This window comes from Zonotrichia albicollis, unplaced genomic scaffold (genome assembly GCF_047830755.1).
Source record: "Zonotrichia albicollis isolate bZonAlb1 unplaced genomic scaffold, bZonAlb1.hap1 Scaffold_257, whole genome shotgun sequence".
Lineage (NCBI taxonomy): Eukaryota > Metazoa > Chordata > Aves > Passeriformes > Passerellidae > Zonotrichia > Zonotrichia albicollis.
The window spans coordinates 1,651,667-1,665,846 of NW_027428429.1; the positions used below are offsets into that span (position 1 = coordinate 1,651,667).

A 14,180-nucleotide genomic window follows, 5' to 3' on the forward strand; every position below is an offset into this window, starting at 1 on the left:
TCCTTCCAGGAGGGGAGGGCATCTTTGGAATTCTGCCAATCACTCGCCGCCCTTCTGGAATGCCAGGATTGACAGACAGTGCTCAGCAGGGGTCAGGGTGTGGAAAGGAGGGATGATTGACACACCTGGCAGGGAATTATCAGGGAGGAACCTGGGGTATCTGAGGCAAACCATGACATTGCACCGCAACATAACACAGTACTTAAAAAAATACAGTACTACTAACTAAGACAACATAACACATACAGTATATTAATTTATATATATATACATATATAAATTTTATTATCTGTGAAGAACCTGTCCTGCAATATGTACTTTTCACAACACCAAAGAAGCCATTGCACCTTTAAGAGACAGCTGACAACTCAGAAGGAAATGCTCAGCTTGTTCACAGGGTGAGAAAGAAAGGATTCTTCCAGATGAGTTAAAGTTTCAGAAACTTTATTTATTTACAATCCTACTCTATAATCCTCTAGGGTGGTATTTACAGAAAAATGGACAGGCACTAAATGAACCAGCCTAACCTTCTGGAGCTAACTAAACTAACTAACCTTCTAGGACTAAGTCAGGTTTTTAATAAAGCTGCATTCAACGTTGTGGATAAAAAGGTGATGTTGTGAACAGAAAGAAGAAGCAGAAGAGTTGCTGACAGACAAAGGGGTAGCAACACAAATAAAATGACCCTTACAGCATCTACCAATTGGATTAAGAAAAAGATGCAACCAAACAATGCATGACTACAGAAAGCTATAGGATAGGAACTAATTATAAACTATGTTTAGAAGCACAATAAATGGCTTCTCCTTGATTCACAGTGGATTGTGCAGAGTCTTTTTTCTTTTCTCCACATAGTCCTACTCTAAATCCTACTCTAAATCCTACTCTACACTCCTACTCTACAATCCTACTCTCTAAGATGGCTATGGAGAAAATGGTCCTGATGTGATTATAGCACTGTTTGCTTCTCCATCCTCCTCTTCACTGAGATGATGAGTGGTGCCAGGGTGGATGCAGCCTCGGCTGATGTTACAAATGGATGCTGTTCACAAAAAAACCCAAAAAACGAATACAAAAACAAAAACAAAAAAGAAAACAAAACACAAACAAAAAACCCAAAACCAAAACAAAACAAATAAACCAAAAACAAACAACAAACCAAACAACAAAAAGACAAAGAACAGTGAACAGTGAGCCATTGCTTTCCAAGCTCAGTGCTTCACAGGCTCAATCAGGATTACTCTGGGTCCTAAAAAGACCCAGAAAGAGGAGCAGTGGGACCATCTGCTACCCAGCAGTCATGTGCAGGACCCTGCCATCACAGGCAAACCTGGCCCAGAATCCCACTCATCCATTTATTCAGGTTTCTTTATCTTGTTGGGATTTTTGCCCCGCCAGTGCTCTAGAAATGGTGCTTCCTGTCCCTGGGTTTTCTTCCTTTCAGGAAACTCCAATGGCTCATATGGGTCCCTGCCTTTGAAAGACAGGCACTGTGCTGATTCCCACAGGGACAGAAAGCAGTGTCTACCTTTCCATGCCCTGCCCCTTGTGTGCTGGATGGCTCCTTCCTTCCCATCAGGGCCAGCCCAGTGGCACTGGGCCCTGCAGTTCCCTCTCTGCCACACAACCTGGCAGTAACTCTGGCACAGTTCCTGTCTGAGCGTGCCAGGCAGCAGATGGGGCTGGGACAAGGCTCTCCCAGCTGTCCCTGTTTGCGTGGCAGAAACCTCTAAGGGTGGGCTGGGGGGCACAAACCAGGGCCCCTCAGAGTGAGCCCCCCACAGCCCCTCCTGCCCACAGCCAAATCTCTGACTGCTCAGCTGGGACTGGCTTCCTTGGATTCCTCCACCACCATTTCATGTCTCTGTACCCTGCATTGCTCTACTTCAATTCTTTTGCCATTAGAGAAAACTGAGCCCTCCACCAAATTACAAAAGAAGGCGACAGAAACAGTCAGAGGACAGAGCGCCTCTCCTCTCATGAAATGCAGAGGGAGCTGGAGTTATTCAGTTTTGTGAAGAACAGGCCCCAGGGAGACTTTATTGCCACTTTCCAAGACTTCAGAGTGGCTTTGAAGAAAGCGGGGGACATCTTTTTTAACAGGGCCAGTTACAATAGGATATGGACAAATATTATTAAACACAAAGGGTATCTAATCAGAGTAGGTCTAAGGAAGAACTTATTTTCTTGGAGCATGGTGGAACCCTGGCACAGCTTGCCCCAAGAGCTTGTAGGTGCCCCATCCCTCCAACCATTCTGGCTCCAGTGGCAAAGGGCTCTGAGGAACCTGATCTCTTTAAAGATGTCCCTGCTCATTGAAGGACACTTGCACCACAGGACCTTTACAGGGCCCTGCCACCCAGCCCAGTCTAGGATTCCTCACTGTTTTCATTTGAAGAGCACCAAGAATGGAGGTGAGGAGGAAGGGAGCTCATCTGCTGCCTTGGACTTGAGTGGAGGAGGAGCCCATCCCTCAGAGCCTGTTTCACCTGCAGCCCCTTCACATTTTACCTGCAGGAGCTCCTTGGCAGACCAGCGCCGCGCCTCGTCTGTCTGCAGGCAGCAGCTCAGGAAGTCACGCAGGCAGGATGAAAATAAGTTGGGCTGCTGCAGCTTTTGTTTTCCTCCTGTGGCTATCAGGAGTTGAGGCTGGGGAAAAAGGAGACACCAGGCTCCACCTGCTTCTTTCCCATCTGTCACTGCTCTCCCAGATCCCATTGATTAAGCTCCACTCTGCAGTGGCACTTTCTGCCCTGGCAAAGACCCAGAGATGACTTTCCTTTACCAACCAAAAACCCAAACCCTGATGCAGCCACAGCTTTCCCACTGTCCTGCAGATTTTGCCTTGGCAGCTGATTTCATTGCCTGACCTAGTTAGTGGGAACTACATCAGCACAAGCACATTCCTTCCCTGAGGATTCATATCAGCTTGAGGGGCTTTTTGGAAGAAGGACTTTGCTATACTGACTCTACTGTATCCAAGGGTTAGGATATGAAAAGTATCTCTGCAGTGCTTCTTGGTCCCTTAAGCACAGCTGCCATAAAACAAAACGAATCAAGCTTTTTGCTTTGTTCTTGAAAACAATGGGAATTGGAAGGAAAGAAAGGAAATCCACCAGGTATTCCTCAGGTAAGGAAACAAACATTGGGAATCTCATCTTCAACACAGACACATTAAGATGCATGCACAAATGTACTGGGATGAAAACGCCTGCTGGGACACACAGGAGCCACCTGCAGCTCTGTCTCTCAGCAGTCTGAAAATTTCTGCTTTCCTTATATGGAAAAGAAAAACTTTTCATGGTCAAATCAGAAGGAGAGGTTCCATCCTTACGGTCACCCTCTACTCATTTGGCTACCCAAGTCAGTGCATGAATGGTAGGCCCATCGCAGAAAGTGCCAGGAAACAAATGGCAGGTTTTGGCAGGCTCTCCACATCACCAGGCTCTGGCTTGGTGATGTGCAGAATGTTGCTTTGGGCTAGGAGAGAAACACGGTCACTGAGTGTTTCAGCAGCACTGCACAAGAAGCAGAAGAGACTCTGTGGACTTTAAACCCTCATGCCCAGGTTCCAGGCATGTTTCCCAGTGAGAAGAAACTGCACAGGGGGTTAAGTTCCTCTCTAAAAATCAGTGCCTTAGTAACTTTCTTGTGTTTGGGCTTCCTTTCTTCATTTCTGGAAATGTAACACCAGTTCTGAGAGGCTTGCCTTGTGGTTTTAGGCACATCTTCACAGACAGACAAGTGGGAACAACTTGAAACCCAAAGCAAATGTTGCCTGAGAAGAGCTGGGGAGTGTTTGCCTGGGGTGAGGCTTGAGCTGTCTGGCAATCCCCTTCCATGATGTGCAGAAACATCCAGCTGCCCCCCAGAACTCAGTCCCTCTGGGCACGCAGGCCTCTGGAAACTCCTGAGGATTCCAGCCTTTCTCCTGCTCAAGAGCATCTAACCTAAGCTGAGCTCCAGTTTCTTCAGCAAGGCCAAGGATGCTCACTTCCATGCAGCTGACAGTGTCCATGGAGCTCAGCAGATCTTTCTGATACTCCTCAGGCCAAGGAGTTACAGTGTAGATTGGCAAGACATCGGCTGATCATTATCCAGTGCGGTTCATGTGGAACCAAGCTCTAACGCACTGACAAGTCAGAGGGAGAGAGAGCTCATTCTGCTTTTACAAGATGGTATTTAGAAACATAAGACACCACCTTGGAAGTATTCAAACCTCAACTTGCAGAATCCATCTCAAATAGACAAAAATAACAATGGCAAGAGGCCTTGGAGTCTCCATAAAAATGCCCACCACTGTCATGATAACTCTGTGCTCGTGGCACTGAAATAGATGGTGACCAAAGAGACTTTGCTATTATCCTCTTAAAGCCAAAGGAGAATTTCAAAGCTGGAAATGGCAATGCACTCCCCTTGTGTACAAATAATTTATGGGGCTTTCTGTCCTTTTCCCACATCACCAGAGGTGACAAAGAGGGTTTTATCCTGACTCTCAGCTGAGCTCAGCCACTGGCCATGGTGGGGAGCTGGAGCCCTCCCTGTCATTAGAACTGTGCAGGCCAGGGATGGCCCTGCTCCTGTGGTAAAGAAACACAGCACTGGTGTCAACTGCCCATGTTGGATCCCAGCCCAGGCACCTGCCTGCAAGCTCATCAACTTGTTAAAGTACCAAGAAACAGCCAAGGGTTGGCAAACAATTCTAACTGCAGTTGGAGAAAAACACATCCTAAACTTCTCCAGGCCACCCGCATCCATGACTGAACAATGTACAGATGACTTGAAAGCCTGAGAGTTTTGAAGATCCACAGGATTTGGAAAAGATGCTACAGAATGGAAGGGACGAGCTGTATTTAAAAAATGAAAAAGCAAGGAGAACTGCTTGAGCATTGCTTAGGTAGTAGGTTTTTTTCTCTTTTTCTTTTTTGCTTACTTTTATTTTTCCTTTTTTTCTTATGTTTTCTATAAAATTGAAACTGGGAAGGTCTAACCTCCATTGCTCAGGATGTTTATCACATGTCTACCCTCTCCACTGAAAAATTCTTGTCCCTCAGAAACAGAGTTCCAACATTCTTCAAAAAACAAGTGGGAAATGTCAGGCATGGCTGGAGGCCAAACTGGCAGGTTTCTGAACTGGTTAGGTTTCTGAACTGCCACTTCCCTTTCTGATACAACCAAAACTACAGCAGATGCTGATGTGTTGCAGGGGCATTTTTAGAATGACACCTTGGTGGAAGTGGTGCCAGCAGATGGCAATGGGATTTTGTCCAATGGCACACAGAGCATGGGACAGGTGAGAAAGACAGTGGGATCAGTGAGTATTTGCACCTTACCAAGACAGGAGTTGCATTCCAGGAAGGAACTTCTCGTTCCACCATTTCGATGCCCACGATTCCCAAAGACCATATGTCCACTTTGGGGCCACATGGTTGACCTGTCACCACTTCAGGCGCCAGCCACCCAGCAGCGCCGGCCACGGAGCTCCGTCTGCCCTGCTCAGGGCTGAGCTGAGCAAAGAGGCCAAAGTCAGCTGTGGAGAAAACAACAAACCATGAAAGCCAGCTCCAATTAGGAAACCAAGCAAAAAATTCCCCACTCTCAGACTAAGAATGTGCTGTTGAATCTCTTGGAGAACTGTCCACGCTCAATTTCCTTGGGGCTTTAGCCAATGGAGTATGGAATTGGCCACTTCCAAAAAAACCCAGATTCTTAACACTGCTCACAGCAGTGGACTTCATTCCCCTGAAGCTTTAGATTGCAGCTCCCTCTGTCTGGAAGGGACACACACAGAGCAAGGCCACTCTTGACTGCTTGTGGTTCCTTCTACCTCTGTGCACATTGCAACTGTGCCCTCAGTTGCAGAAGGGGTCCCTGCGCTGCCACCAGCACCATTTCTGGGGAGCTGGCTGTCACTCCAAGCAGCCCCACACCCACATCCCTGGAATGCTGCATGTCGTGGGGTGACAGCCTTCAGCCTTTATCCCAATATCATGTGTTGTGTCTGGCAGCTGTGCCTTCCCCCCCCCCCCACCCCCGGCCGTCTTGCTGTGGCCGGATGGGGAAGGGGGGGGTGTGCCCAGGCACTTTTGGCTTTTTGCTTTTGCTGCTTGGCTTGGCTAGCCGCTTGCTTGCTTGCTTGCTTGCTTGCTTTCTGCTTTTTTTTGCGCTGGTTTTTTTTCCTTTTTTCCCTTTTCTTTTGTTCTCTCTTTCTTACCCTCCCCTGAAGATACTGGACCGGCTCCGGATCTGGCCTGAGAGCTCCAGGACACCTGAAGCCTGCGACAGAAGCTCGGCGCCCTCACAACACAGTCTGGTCCCTTTTCTTTTCTTGTGTTGGGGAGTGTTCTTTTTGTTACTTGTAAATAAATAGGTTTTGCTTTCCACTTTGCTCCTCCGAGGAATTCCTTCCCGAACCCGGTGTTGGGGGAGGGGTGGTTGGAGGTTTGTTCTGTTTTGGGGGGGGCTCCCTTTTGGAGATTTCCCCCTAATTTGTCCTAAACCAGGACAGTATACTTTTTGGTGCGTTGGCCGGGAAAATCGGAGGCCAAAAAGAGTGGAAAAAAAACCTATAACAGTAATATTTTGGTTTTGGTTGTTTTGTGGGCATATTGGTGATTCATAATGTCATTTGGAGTGGAAGCTTACCCGTTTTTCTGGTCCCTAGGGGCTTTTGAAGTTTTAATACCTTTGTGGTCCCTAGGGTTATTTCCTTACCCCAAAATAGCTCTGATGTTGTCCCTAATAAGTAGTTTTTGTAAGCGGGGGGCACTAACCAGAATAATCATTGTGCTGGCCTTATGTGTGATGATGTGTCGGATAACAATGCTGGACTTTATTTCAGGAATGTATGGATTGTTGTCATGGCTGTGTACTCAGTTTGTTTGGGGAGAAGAAGGGGAAGGGGCTTTTCAGCCTTTGTCTTCCTTCTTCTCCTACAAATTGTTGACATCTCTATTAGAAAATACTGACTTTCCCCTGAGTTTGAAAGAAACCATCTTTCTGGCATTTAATTTATTAAGCCTTGTCTATACTGTCTGGAGTGTATATAAAATGAAAGCTGAGATTTCTAGAGGGGTTAGAGAGACTCCTGATTCAGGAGTAAAACAAAGCAGGAAAAATCTTGACTGGAGTGGGAAATGGGAGGATATGGGCCAGACTTTAAAGGAATTTTCTGATCCTATAGACTGGGACTTTCCATCTGATCAAATTCAGAATCCAGTCGAGGTGGCAAAGTATTTGAGGGAGAAGTGCCATGGTAATACTAAGGAAGAAAGGATTACTGCAGTGAGCTGGGCCTTGGCGTTTGTTTACCGTACTCTGCTAGATACTGTGGAGCAGCAGATAGCAGAAAGGGAACAGGGAGATAAGTTAGTTACTATCCCAGTGACCCAGGCTGCAGCTAACATCCCAGGCTCCAGGCTAGCAGCTGAATCAGACAATAGGCCCCAAACCATGGCTGTTGCAGCTAATACAAGAGGTGGAAAGTGTAAAGGCAAGACCGATCGGAAGGTGGAGGATGATGACGATGATGCAGAAGAAGGACCCTCACCAAAATCAGAGGCCACATCGAGGGGCACAGAATCTGGAGCCAATATTGACTCCTTTTCTCTGAAGGACCTCAGAGGCCTAAGAAAGGATTACAGCCGACAACTTGACGAATCTATTATTAGTTGGTTAGTCCGCCTTTGGGATGCTGCAGGGGAGGTTACGATTTTGGATGGTACTGAAGTGAGGCATTTGGGATCCCTGTCACATGATCCTGCCATCGATCAAGGTGTGATGAGGGGGGCTAACCCTCACAGCCTCTGGGAACGGGTCCTAAGAAGCGTAGCAGAACGATACCTGTGTACGGATGATCTCTATATGCAGCAGACACGGTGGAAGACCATAGAACAGGGGATCCAACGCCTGAGAGAGATGGCGGTCGCAGAGCTCATTTTCTCAGATGACACAACAACTAGGAATCCGGACCTGGTACCATGCACTCCGATAATGTGGAGGAAACTTGTGCGACTTGGGCCACCTGAATACGCTTCTGCCCTAACAATAATGAAGCGAGATGATACATATGAGACTGTGCTCGATATGGCAAAGAAGCTTCGAGCGTACGCAGATGCTGTGCATGGCCCAACTCATGCCAGAATTGCAGCAGTGGAAACCCGACTGCAGAAACTAGAAGACAAAATAGAGGAGAATCATAAGAAACTCCGGGAAGAGATTAAGGAGGACCTTATTCAAATCTCATCCGTACAAATTAGAAGCCCTGGTGTCCAACGCCGGCGCTCCTTTGATGGGGAGAGAAGGTACATCCCACGGGCTGAGTTATGGTTTTTCCTGCGTGAGTCTGGAGAAGACATGAGGAGATGGGATGGAAAACCCACCGCTGTTTTGGCACAACGGGTGCGTGATTTGAAGAAAAGAGAAAGTATAACCAAAAAGATAGCAGCTCCGGTCGCTCGTAGCCGAGATGTTAAGTATGACGATGATGATGACATGTCTGATCCCCTTGAAGGAACTTCCAAGGCATATGCCCAAGGAAAGAAGGACAATCTGGCTTAGAGGGGCCCTGCCTCCAGCCAGGAAGAGGCACGGGAGAACCGGGTTTTTTGGAAGGTGTGGATCAGATGGCCTGGCACATCAGAGCCACAAGACTATGAAGCATTGGTTGACACTGGATCACAATGTACCTTAATGCCATCGGAACACGTGGGGACAGAACCTGTTTCCATTGCTGGAGTGACGGGGGGATCACAACAGTTGACTTTGTTGGAAGCTGAGGTGAGCTTGACTGGGAAGGAGTGGCAGGAACATCCGATTGTGACTGGTCCAGAGGCTCTGTGTATTTTGGGCATAGACTTCCTCCGGAATGGCTACTACAAAGATCCTAAGGGATTCAGGTGGGCTTTTGGAATAGCTGCAGTGGAGATAGAGGGTATTAAACAATTGAATACCTTGTCTGGACTATCAGAGAACCCATCTGCAGTAGGACTCTTGAAGGTAGAGGAGCAACGAGTGCCAATTGCCACCTCAACAGTGCACCGCAGGCAGTACCGGACGAATCGAGATGCCGTGATCCCCATCCACAAGATGATTAGAGAGCTGGAGAGCCAAGGGGTGGTCAGTAAAACCCACTCACCCTTTAACAGCCCTATCTGGCCCGTGCGAAAATCTGACGGAGAATGGAGATTGACTGTAGACTATCGTGCCTTGAATGAAGTGACTCCACCACTGAGTGCGGCTGTACCGGACATACTGGAACTGCAGTACGAGCTGGAGTCCAAGGCAGCAAAGTGGTACGCGACCATTGATATAGCTAACGCGTTTTTCTCCATCCCTCTGGCAGCAGAATGCAGGCCTCAATTTGCTTTTACATGGAGGGGAGTGCAGTATACCTGGAACCGATTGCCCCAGGGGTGGAAACACAGTCCTACCATCTGTCATGGACTGATCCAGGCTGCACTAGAAGAGGGTGAGGCTCCAGAACATTTACAATATATTGACGATATCATTGTTTGGGGGAACACGGCAATAGAAGTGTTCGAAAAAGGAGAGAAGATAATTCATATTCTCCTGGACGCCGGATTTGCCATTAAGAAGAGCAAAGTCAAGGGACCTGCCCGAGAAATTCAGTTCTTGGGGGTGAAGTGGCAAGATGGACGGCGTCAGATTCCTGCGGATGTTATTAACAAAATCACTGCTATGTCCCCACCAACTGATAAGAAGGAGACACAAGCTTTCTTAGGTGCTATAGGTTTCTGGAGGATGCACATCCCTGAGTATAGTCAGATTGTGAGACCCCTTTATTTGGTTACCCGCAAGAAGAACGACTTCCATTGGGGCCCTGAGCAGCAGCAAGCTTTCGTCCAGATCAAGCAGGAGATCGCTCATGCTGTAGCCCTTGGTCCAGTCAGGACAGGACCAGATGTGAAGAACGTGCTCTACTCTGCAGCCGGGAGCCATGGTCTGTCCTGGAGCCTTTGGCAAAAGCTACCTGGCGAGACCCGAGGCCGACCATTGGGATTTTGGAGTAGGAGCTACAGGGGGTCTGAAGATAACTATACTCCAACAGAAAAGGAAATCTTGGCCGCCTATGAAGGAGTCCAAGCCTCCTCGGAGGTGATTGGTACAGAGGCACAACTCCTTCTCGCACCCCGACTACCGGTGCTGGGATGGATGTTCAGAGGAAAGGTTCCCTCTACCCACCATGCCACCAGTGCTACTTGGAGTAAGTGGATTGCCCTCATTACGCAGCGCGCTCGAATTGGGAAGTTAAATCGCCCTGGGATTCTAGAAATAATTACAAATTGGCCCGAAGGTGAAAGCTTTAGTGTCGCAGATGAGGAGCCAGAGCCAGTGACCCGGGTTGAGGAAGCTCCGCCATACAATCAGTTGCCAGTAGAAGAAACACGTTACGCCCTATTCACTGATGGTTCTTGTCGTGTCATAGGGATGAAACGGAGGTGGAAAGCAGCTGTATGGAGTCCCACTCGACGGGTTGCAGAGGCTACTGAAGGAGAGGGTGAATCCAGTCAATTTGCTGAAATCAAAGCTATTCAACTGGCCCTAGGTATTGCAGAGAGAGAGAAGTGGCCAAGGCTCTATTTGTATACCGATTCTTGGATGGCAGTGTCATGGTTTGAGCCTGGCACAGAGCCAGTGCCCCCCATGAAAATGCCCTCACCCTGGTGTCTGCTGTGAGATGTGACCAGGAATAAGCAAAACAGGCTTTAGCTTAAACATAAAGAACACTTTATTACCTAAACTACAGGAAAATAGGGAAAGACTATAAGGAAAAGAAAAAAAAATTGAAAACCTTACAAAAACCACTTTCCCCCTCCCCACTACCTGACTTTCCCAATCCGATACATTCTCCCAAAACACCAACTGCCCAGCCCGGCACGACACTTTAGTATACTCAAACTGCAGTTCATGAAGAGGAAAGGAGTCCTTCTTGTTCCATAGGCTTCTCCTGGAAACACACTGAAACCTCGTGTGCTTCCCTGTCACTTCGGCACCGCCCGGAAAAAGTCCTTTTGCCGCTCGTGACATCTTCCTTCCATGCCTAGTGCTCTCACCACTGACGCATGGACCAGAGCTGCTTTTAGGGTTGTCTTTCAAGGATGCCTTGTCTCACTCCAAAAAGGCACAGTCTCTGCTTTGGGACATCTGTCCCCCCCATATTTTCCCAACCCCCTGGGGCCGGGGGTCCTCACGATGAACCCTCCTGGTTCTGAGGCACTGCCTCCCCCTAAATGCAGTCTCTGTGTCACAGGAACAACTGAGTCCATGGCCACAAGAAAAGTCCAGCCAAAAGGCCACTCCAAATCATCTTTCCCCATTCAATCATCTCCACGTTCTTCGGGCCAGGTCCTTGTCTCATCTCATCTCTTATCTCCCTTCTTATTCAGCTTCGAGGAGGATTAGCATTTTTGCAAGGCCCCAATCATGAAAGAAAGGGGTTAAAACTTTCAGTCTCTGTCTGTCCCGGAGCGGCACTCCCACACACGCTGCCCACACGCTGCCGCTCCGGCCGGGCACTCTTCCTCCCCCCTTCTCCTCCTGGGCCAGCTGCTATCACATTCGGTGTCGCCGGCTCTCTCTCTCTCTCTCTCTCTCCTGGGGGAGGAATGGCTGCCCGAGGGCTGACTCCCTGGGATCTTCCACCCTTCCATCCTCAAAGCCCCCTCACCTCCCATCTCTGTCCAGGCCCAGGGCCTACCACGTGGCTGCCCCTCCCCCGCCCAGCAGCAGCGACTGGACAGGGGAGGGTGATCTGACCTCTTCGCCGCGACGTCCCAAGAGAGCCTCCCAAGGCCAGAGGCCCTGCTTTTAACCCCTGTGTATTCTCGGAGGTGTGTCCAAACCCCACTGGCTACACCAGGTGTCAGTATGAAACTCAGAACATCCATTGGTTTGACCACAGCATCCCAGAATTCCCACTCCTTCCTGGTCAAACCACCACAGGCAGCCAACGCTCTATGGGGATGGCTGAAGAGATGGAAGGAGGCCAGCTGGCAGCGCAGAGGAAAACCAATTTGGGCTGCAGAAGAGTGGAAGGATATCGCTACCCGGTTAGAGAAGTTACCTGTGAAGGTTCGCCATGTAGATGCCCATGTCCCCAGAAGTAGAGCTAATGAAGAGCAGCAAAACAACCAGCAAGTACATCAGGCTGCAAAGATAGGGGAGTTGAAGATAGATCTCGACTGGGAGCATAAGGGAGAGTTATTCTTAGCACGATGGGCCCACGATGCCTCAGGCCACCAGGGTAGAGATGCCACCTATAAGTGGGCACGAGACCGAGGGGTGGATCTAACCATGGACAGTATCTCTCAGGTTATTCGTGACTGTGAGACGTGCGCTGCCATTAAGCAGGCCAAGCGACTGAAGCCCCTCTTGTATGGGGGGCGGTGGTCTAAGTACAAATACGGGGAGGCCTGGCAGATTGATTACATCACACTGCCTCAAACCCGCCAGGGCAAGCACTATGTACTAACCATGGTAGAAGCCACCACAGGATGGTTGGAAACCTATCCTGTGTCCCATGCTACAGCCCGTAACACTATCTTGGGCCTTGAGAAGCAGGTCCTTTGGAGGCACGGTACTCCCGAGAGAATTGAGTCGGATAATGGAACTCATTTTAAAAACAATCTTATTAATACTTGGGCTAGGGAACATGGCATCGAGTGGGTATACCATATCCCCTATCATGCACCAGCTGCAGGGAAGGTGGAAAGTTACAATGGATTGTTAAAAACCACCTTAAAAGCATTGGGTGGGGGGTCTTTAAGAAACTGGGAGCAACATCTGGCAAAGGCTACCTGGTTAGTTAACACTCGAGGTTCCACCAACCGAGCGGGTCCTGCTCAGTCTGAGCTCCTTAATATAGTAGATGGGGATAAAGCCCCAGTGGCCCATGTCAGAGGTTTGTTGGGAAAGACAGTATGGATCAACCCTGCCTCGAGTACAGACAAACCCATCCGTGGGATTGTCTTTGCTCAAGGACCAGGTAATACATGGTGGATAATGCAGAAAGATGGAACAACACGGTGTGTACCTCAGGGAGACCTGATTGTGGGATGAGACTCATATATGACTGTCATTTTTTGTTGAATGTGAGACAGAAGGAAACTGTAAGTGTCAAAGGTCTGAGCAAGTAAGATGAGAGAAATGCGTAAGTGTCAAAGGTGTGAGTAAGTGAAACGAAAGTTTTTTATTGTATGTTCACGATATGGGATAAGGGGTGGAGTGTCGTGGGGTGACAGCCTTCAGCCTTTATCCCAATATCGTGTGTTGTGTCTGGCAGCTGTGCCTTCCCCCCCCCCCACCCCCGGCCGTCTTGCTGTGGCCGGATGGGGAAGGGGGGGGTGTGCCCAGGCACTTTTGGCTTTTTGCTTTTGCTGCTTGGCTTGGCTAGCCGCTTGCTTGCTTGCTTGCTTGCTTGCTTGCTTTCTGCTTTTTTTTGCGCTGGTTTTTTTTCCTTTTTTCCCTTTTCTTTTGTTCTCTCTTTCTTACCCTCCCCTGAAGATACTGGACCGGCTCCGGATCTGGCCTGAGAGCTCCAGGACACCTGAAGCCTGCGACAGAAGCTCGGCGCCCTCACAACACAGTCTGGTCCCTTTTCTTTTCTTGTGTTGGGGAGTGTTCTTTTTGTTACTTGTAAATAAATAGGTTTTGCTTTCCACTTTGCTCCTCCGAGGAATTCCTTCCCGAACCCGGTGTTGGGGGAGGGGTGGTTGGAGGTTTGTTCTGTTTTGGGGGGGGCTCCCTTTTGGAGATTTCCCCCTAATTTGTCCTAAACCAGGACACTGCACCTGACCAAGAATATACTGACCCAGCTTGACAGAGCCGTCAGTTCTGAGAAGGATGTTTCTGCTCTTCACATCTTGGTGGATGATGTGGTTTGAATGAAGAAATTGCAGTCCTTGCAGGCACTGAGAGAGAAAACAGAAACAGGAGGTAAAAATGAGTGATGTGATTTCATCCCACAAGAAAGAAAACAAAGAACCTAAAAGATTCCCTCTCCAGGGGAATGGGGAGTAATGGCAGAACAGTAATGACCACTGAGAGGAAGAGCTTGCTGCTCCAAACACTTGCAGAGCAGGACCTTTCTGAGGAAAGGCACGTCAGCTTTTGAAAGAGCAACAGCACCTGCTGTTGTAGGCTGTCCCCTGCCAACCAGC

The 14,180-nt window shown here is 48.7% G+C and overlaps 1 long non-coding RNA gene across 1 annotated transcript; it reads right to left on the bottom strand.

Moving 5' to 3' along the window:
- Positions 1 to 298: 298 nt before the first annotated feature.
- Positions 299 to 13,954, bottom strand: LOC141727928 (uncharacterized). Its single transcript, XR_012578707.1, has 3 exons — positions 13,832 to 13,954; positions 5,334 to 5,530; positions 299 to 1,042 (listed from the first exon to the last, which is right to left on the bottom strand). It is a non-coding gene; the product is annotated as an uncharacterized LOC141727928 (long non-coding RNA).
- Between the last annotated feature and the right edge of the window lie 226 nt (positions 13,955 to 14,180).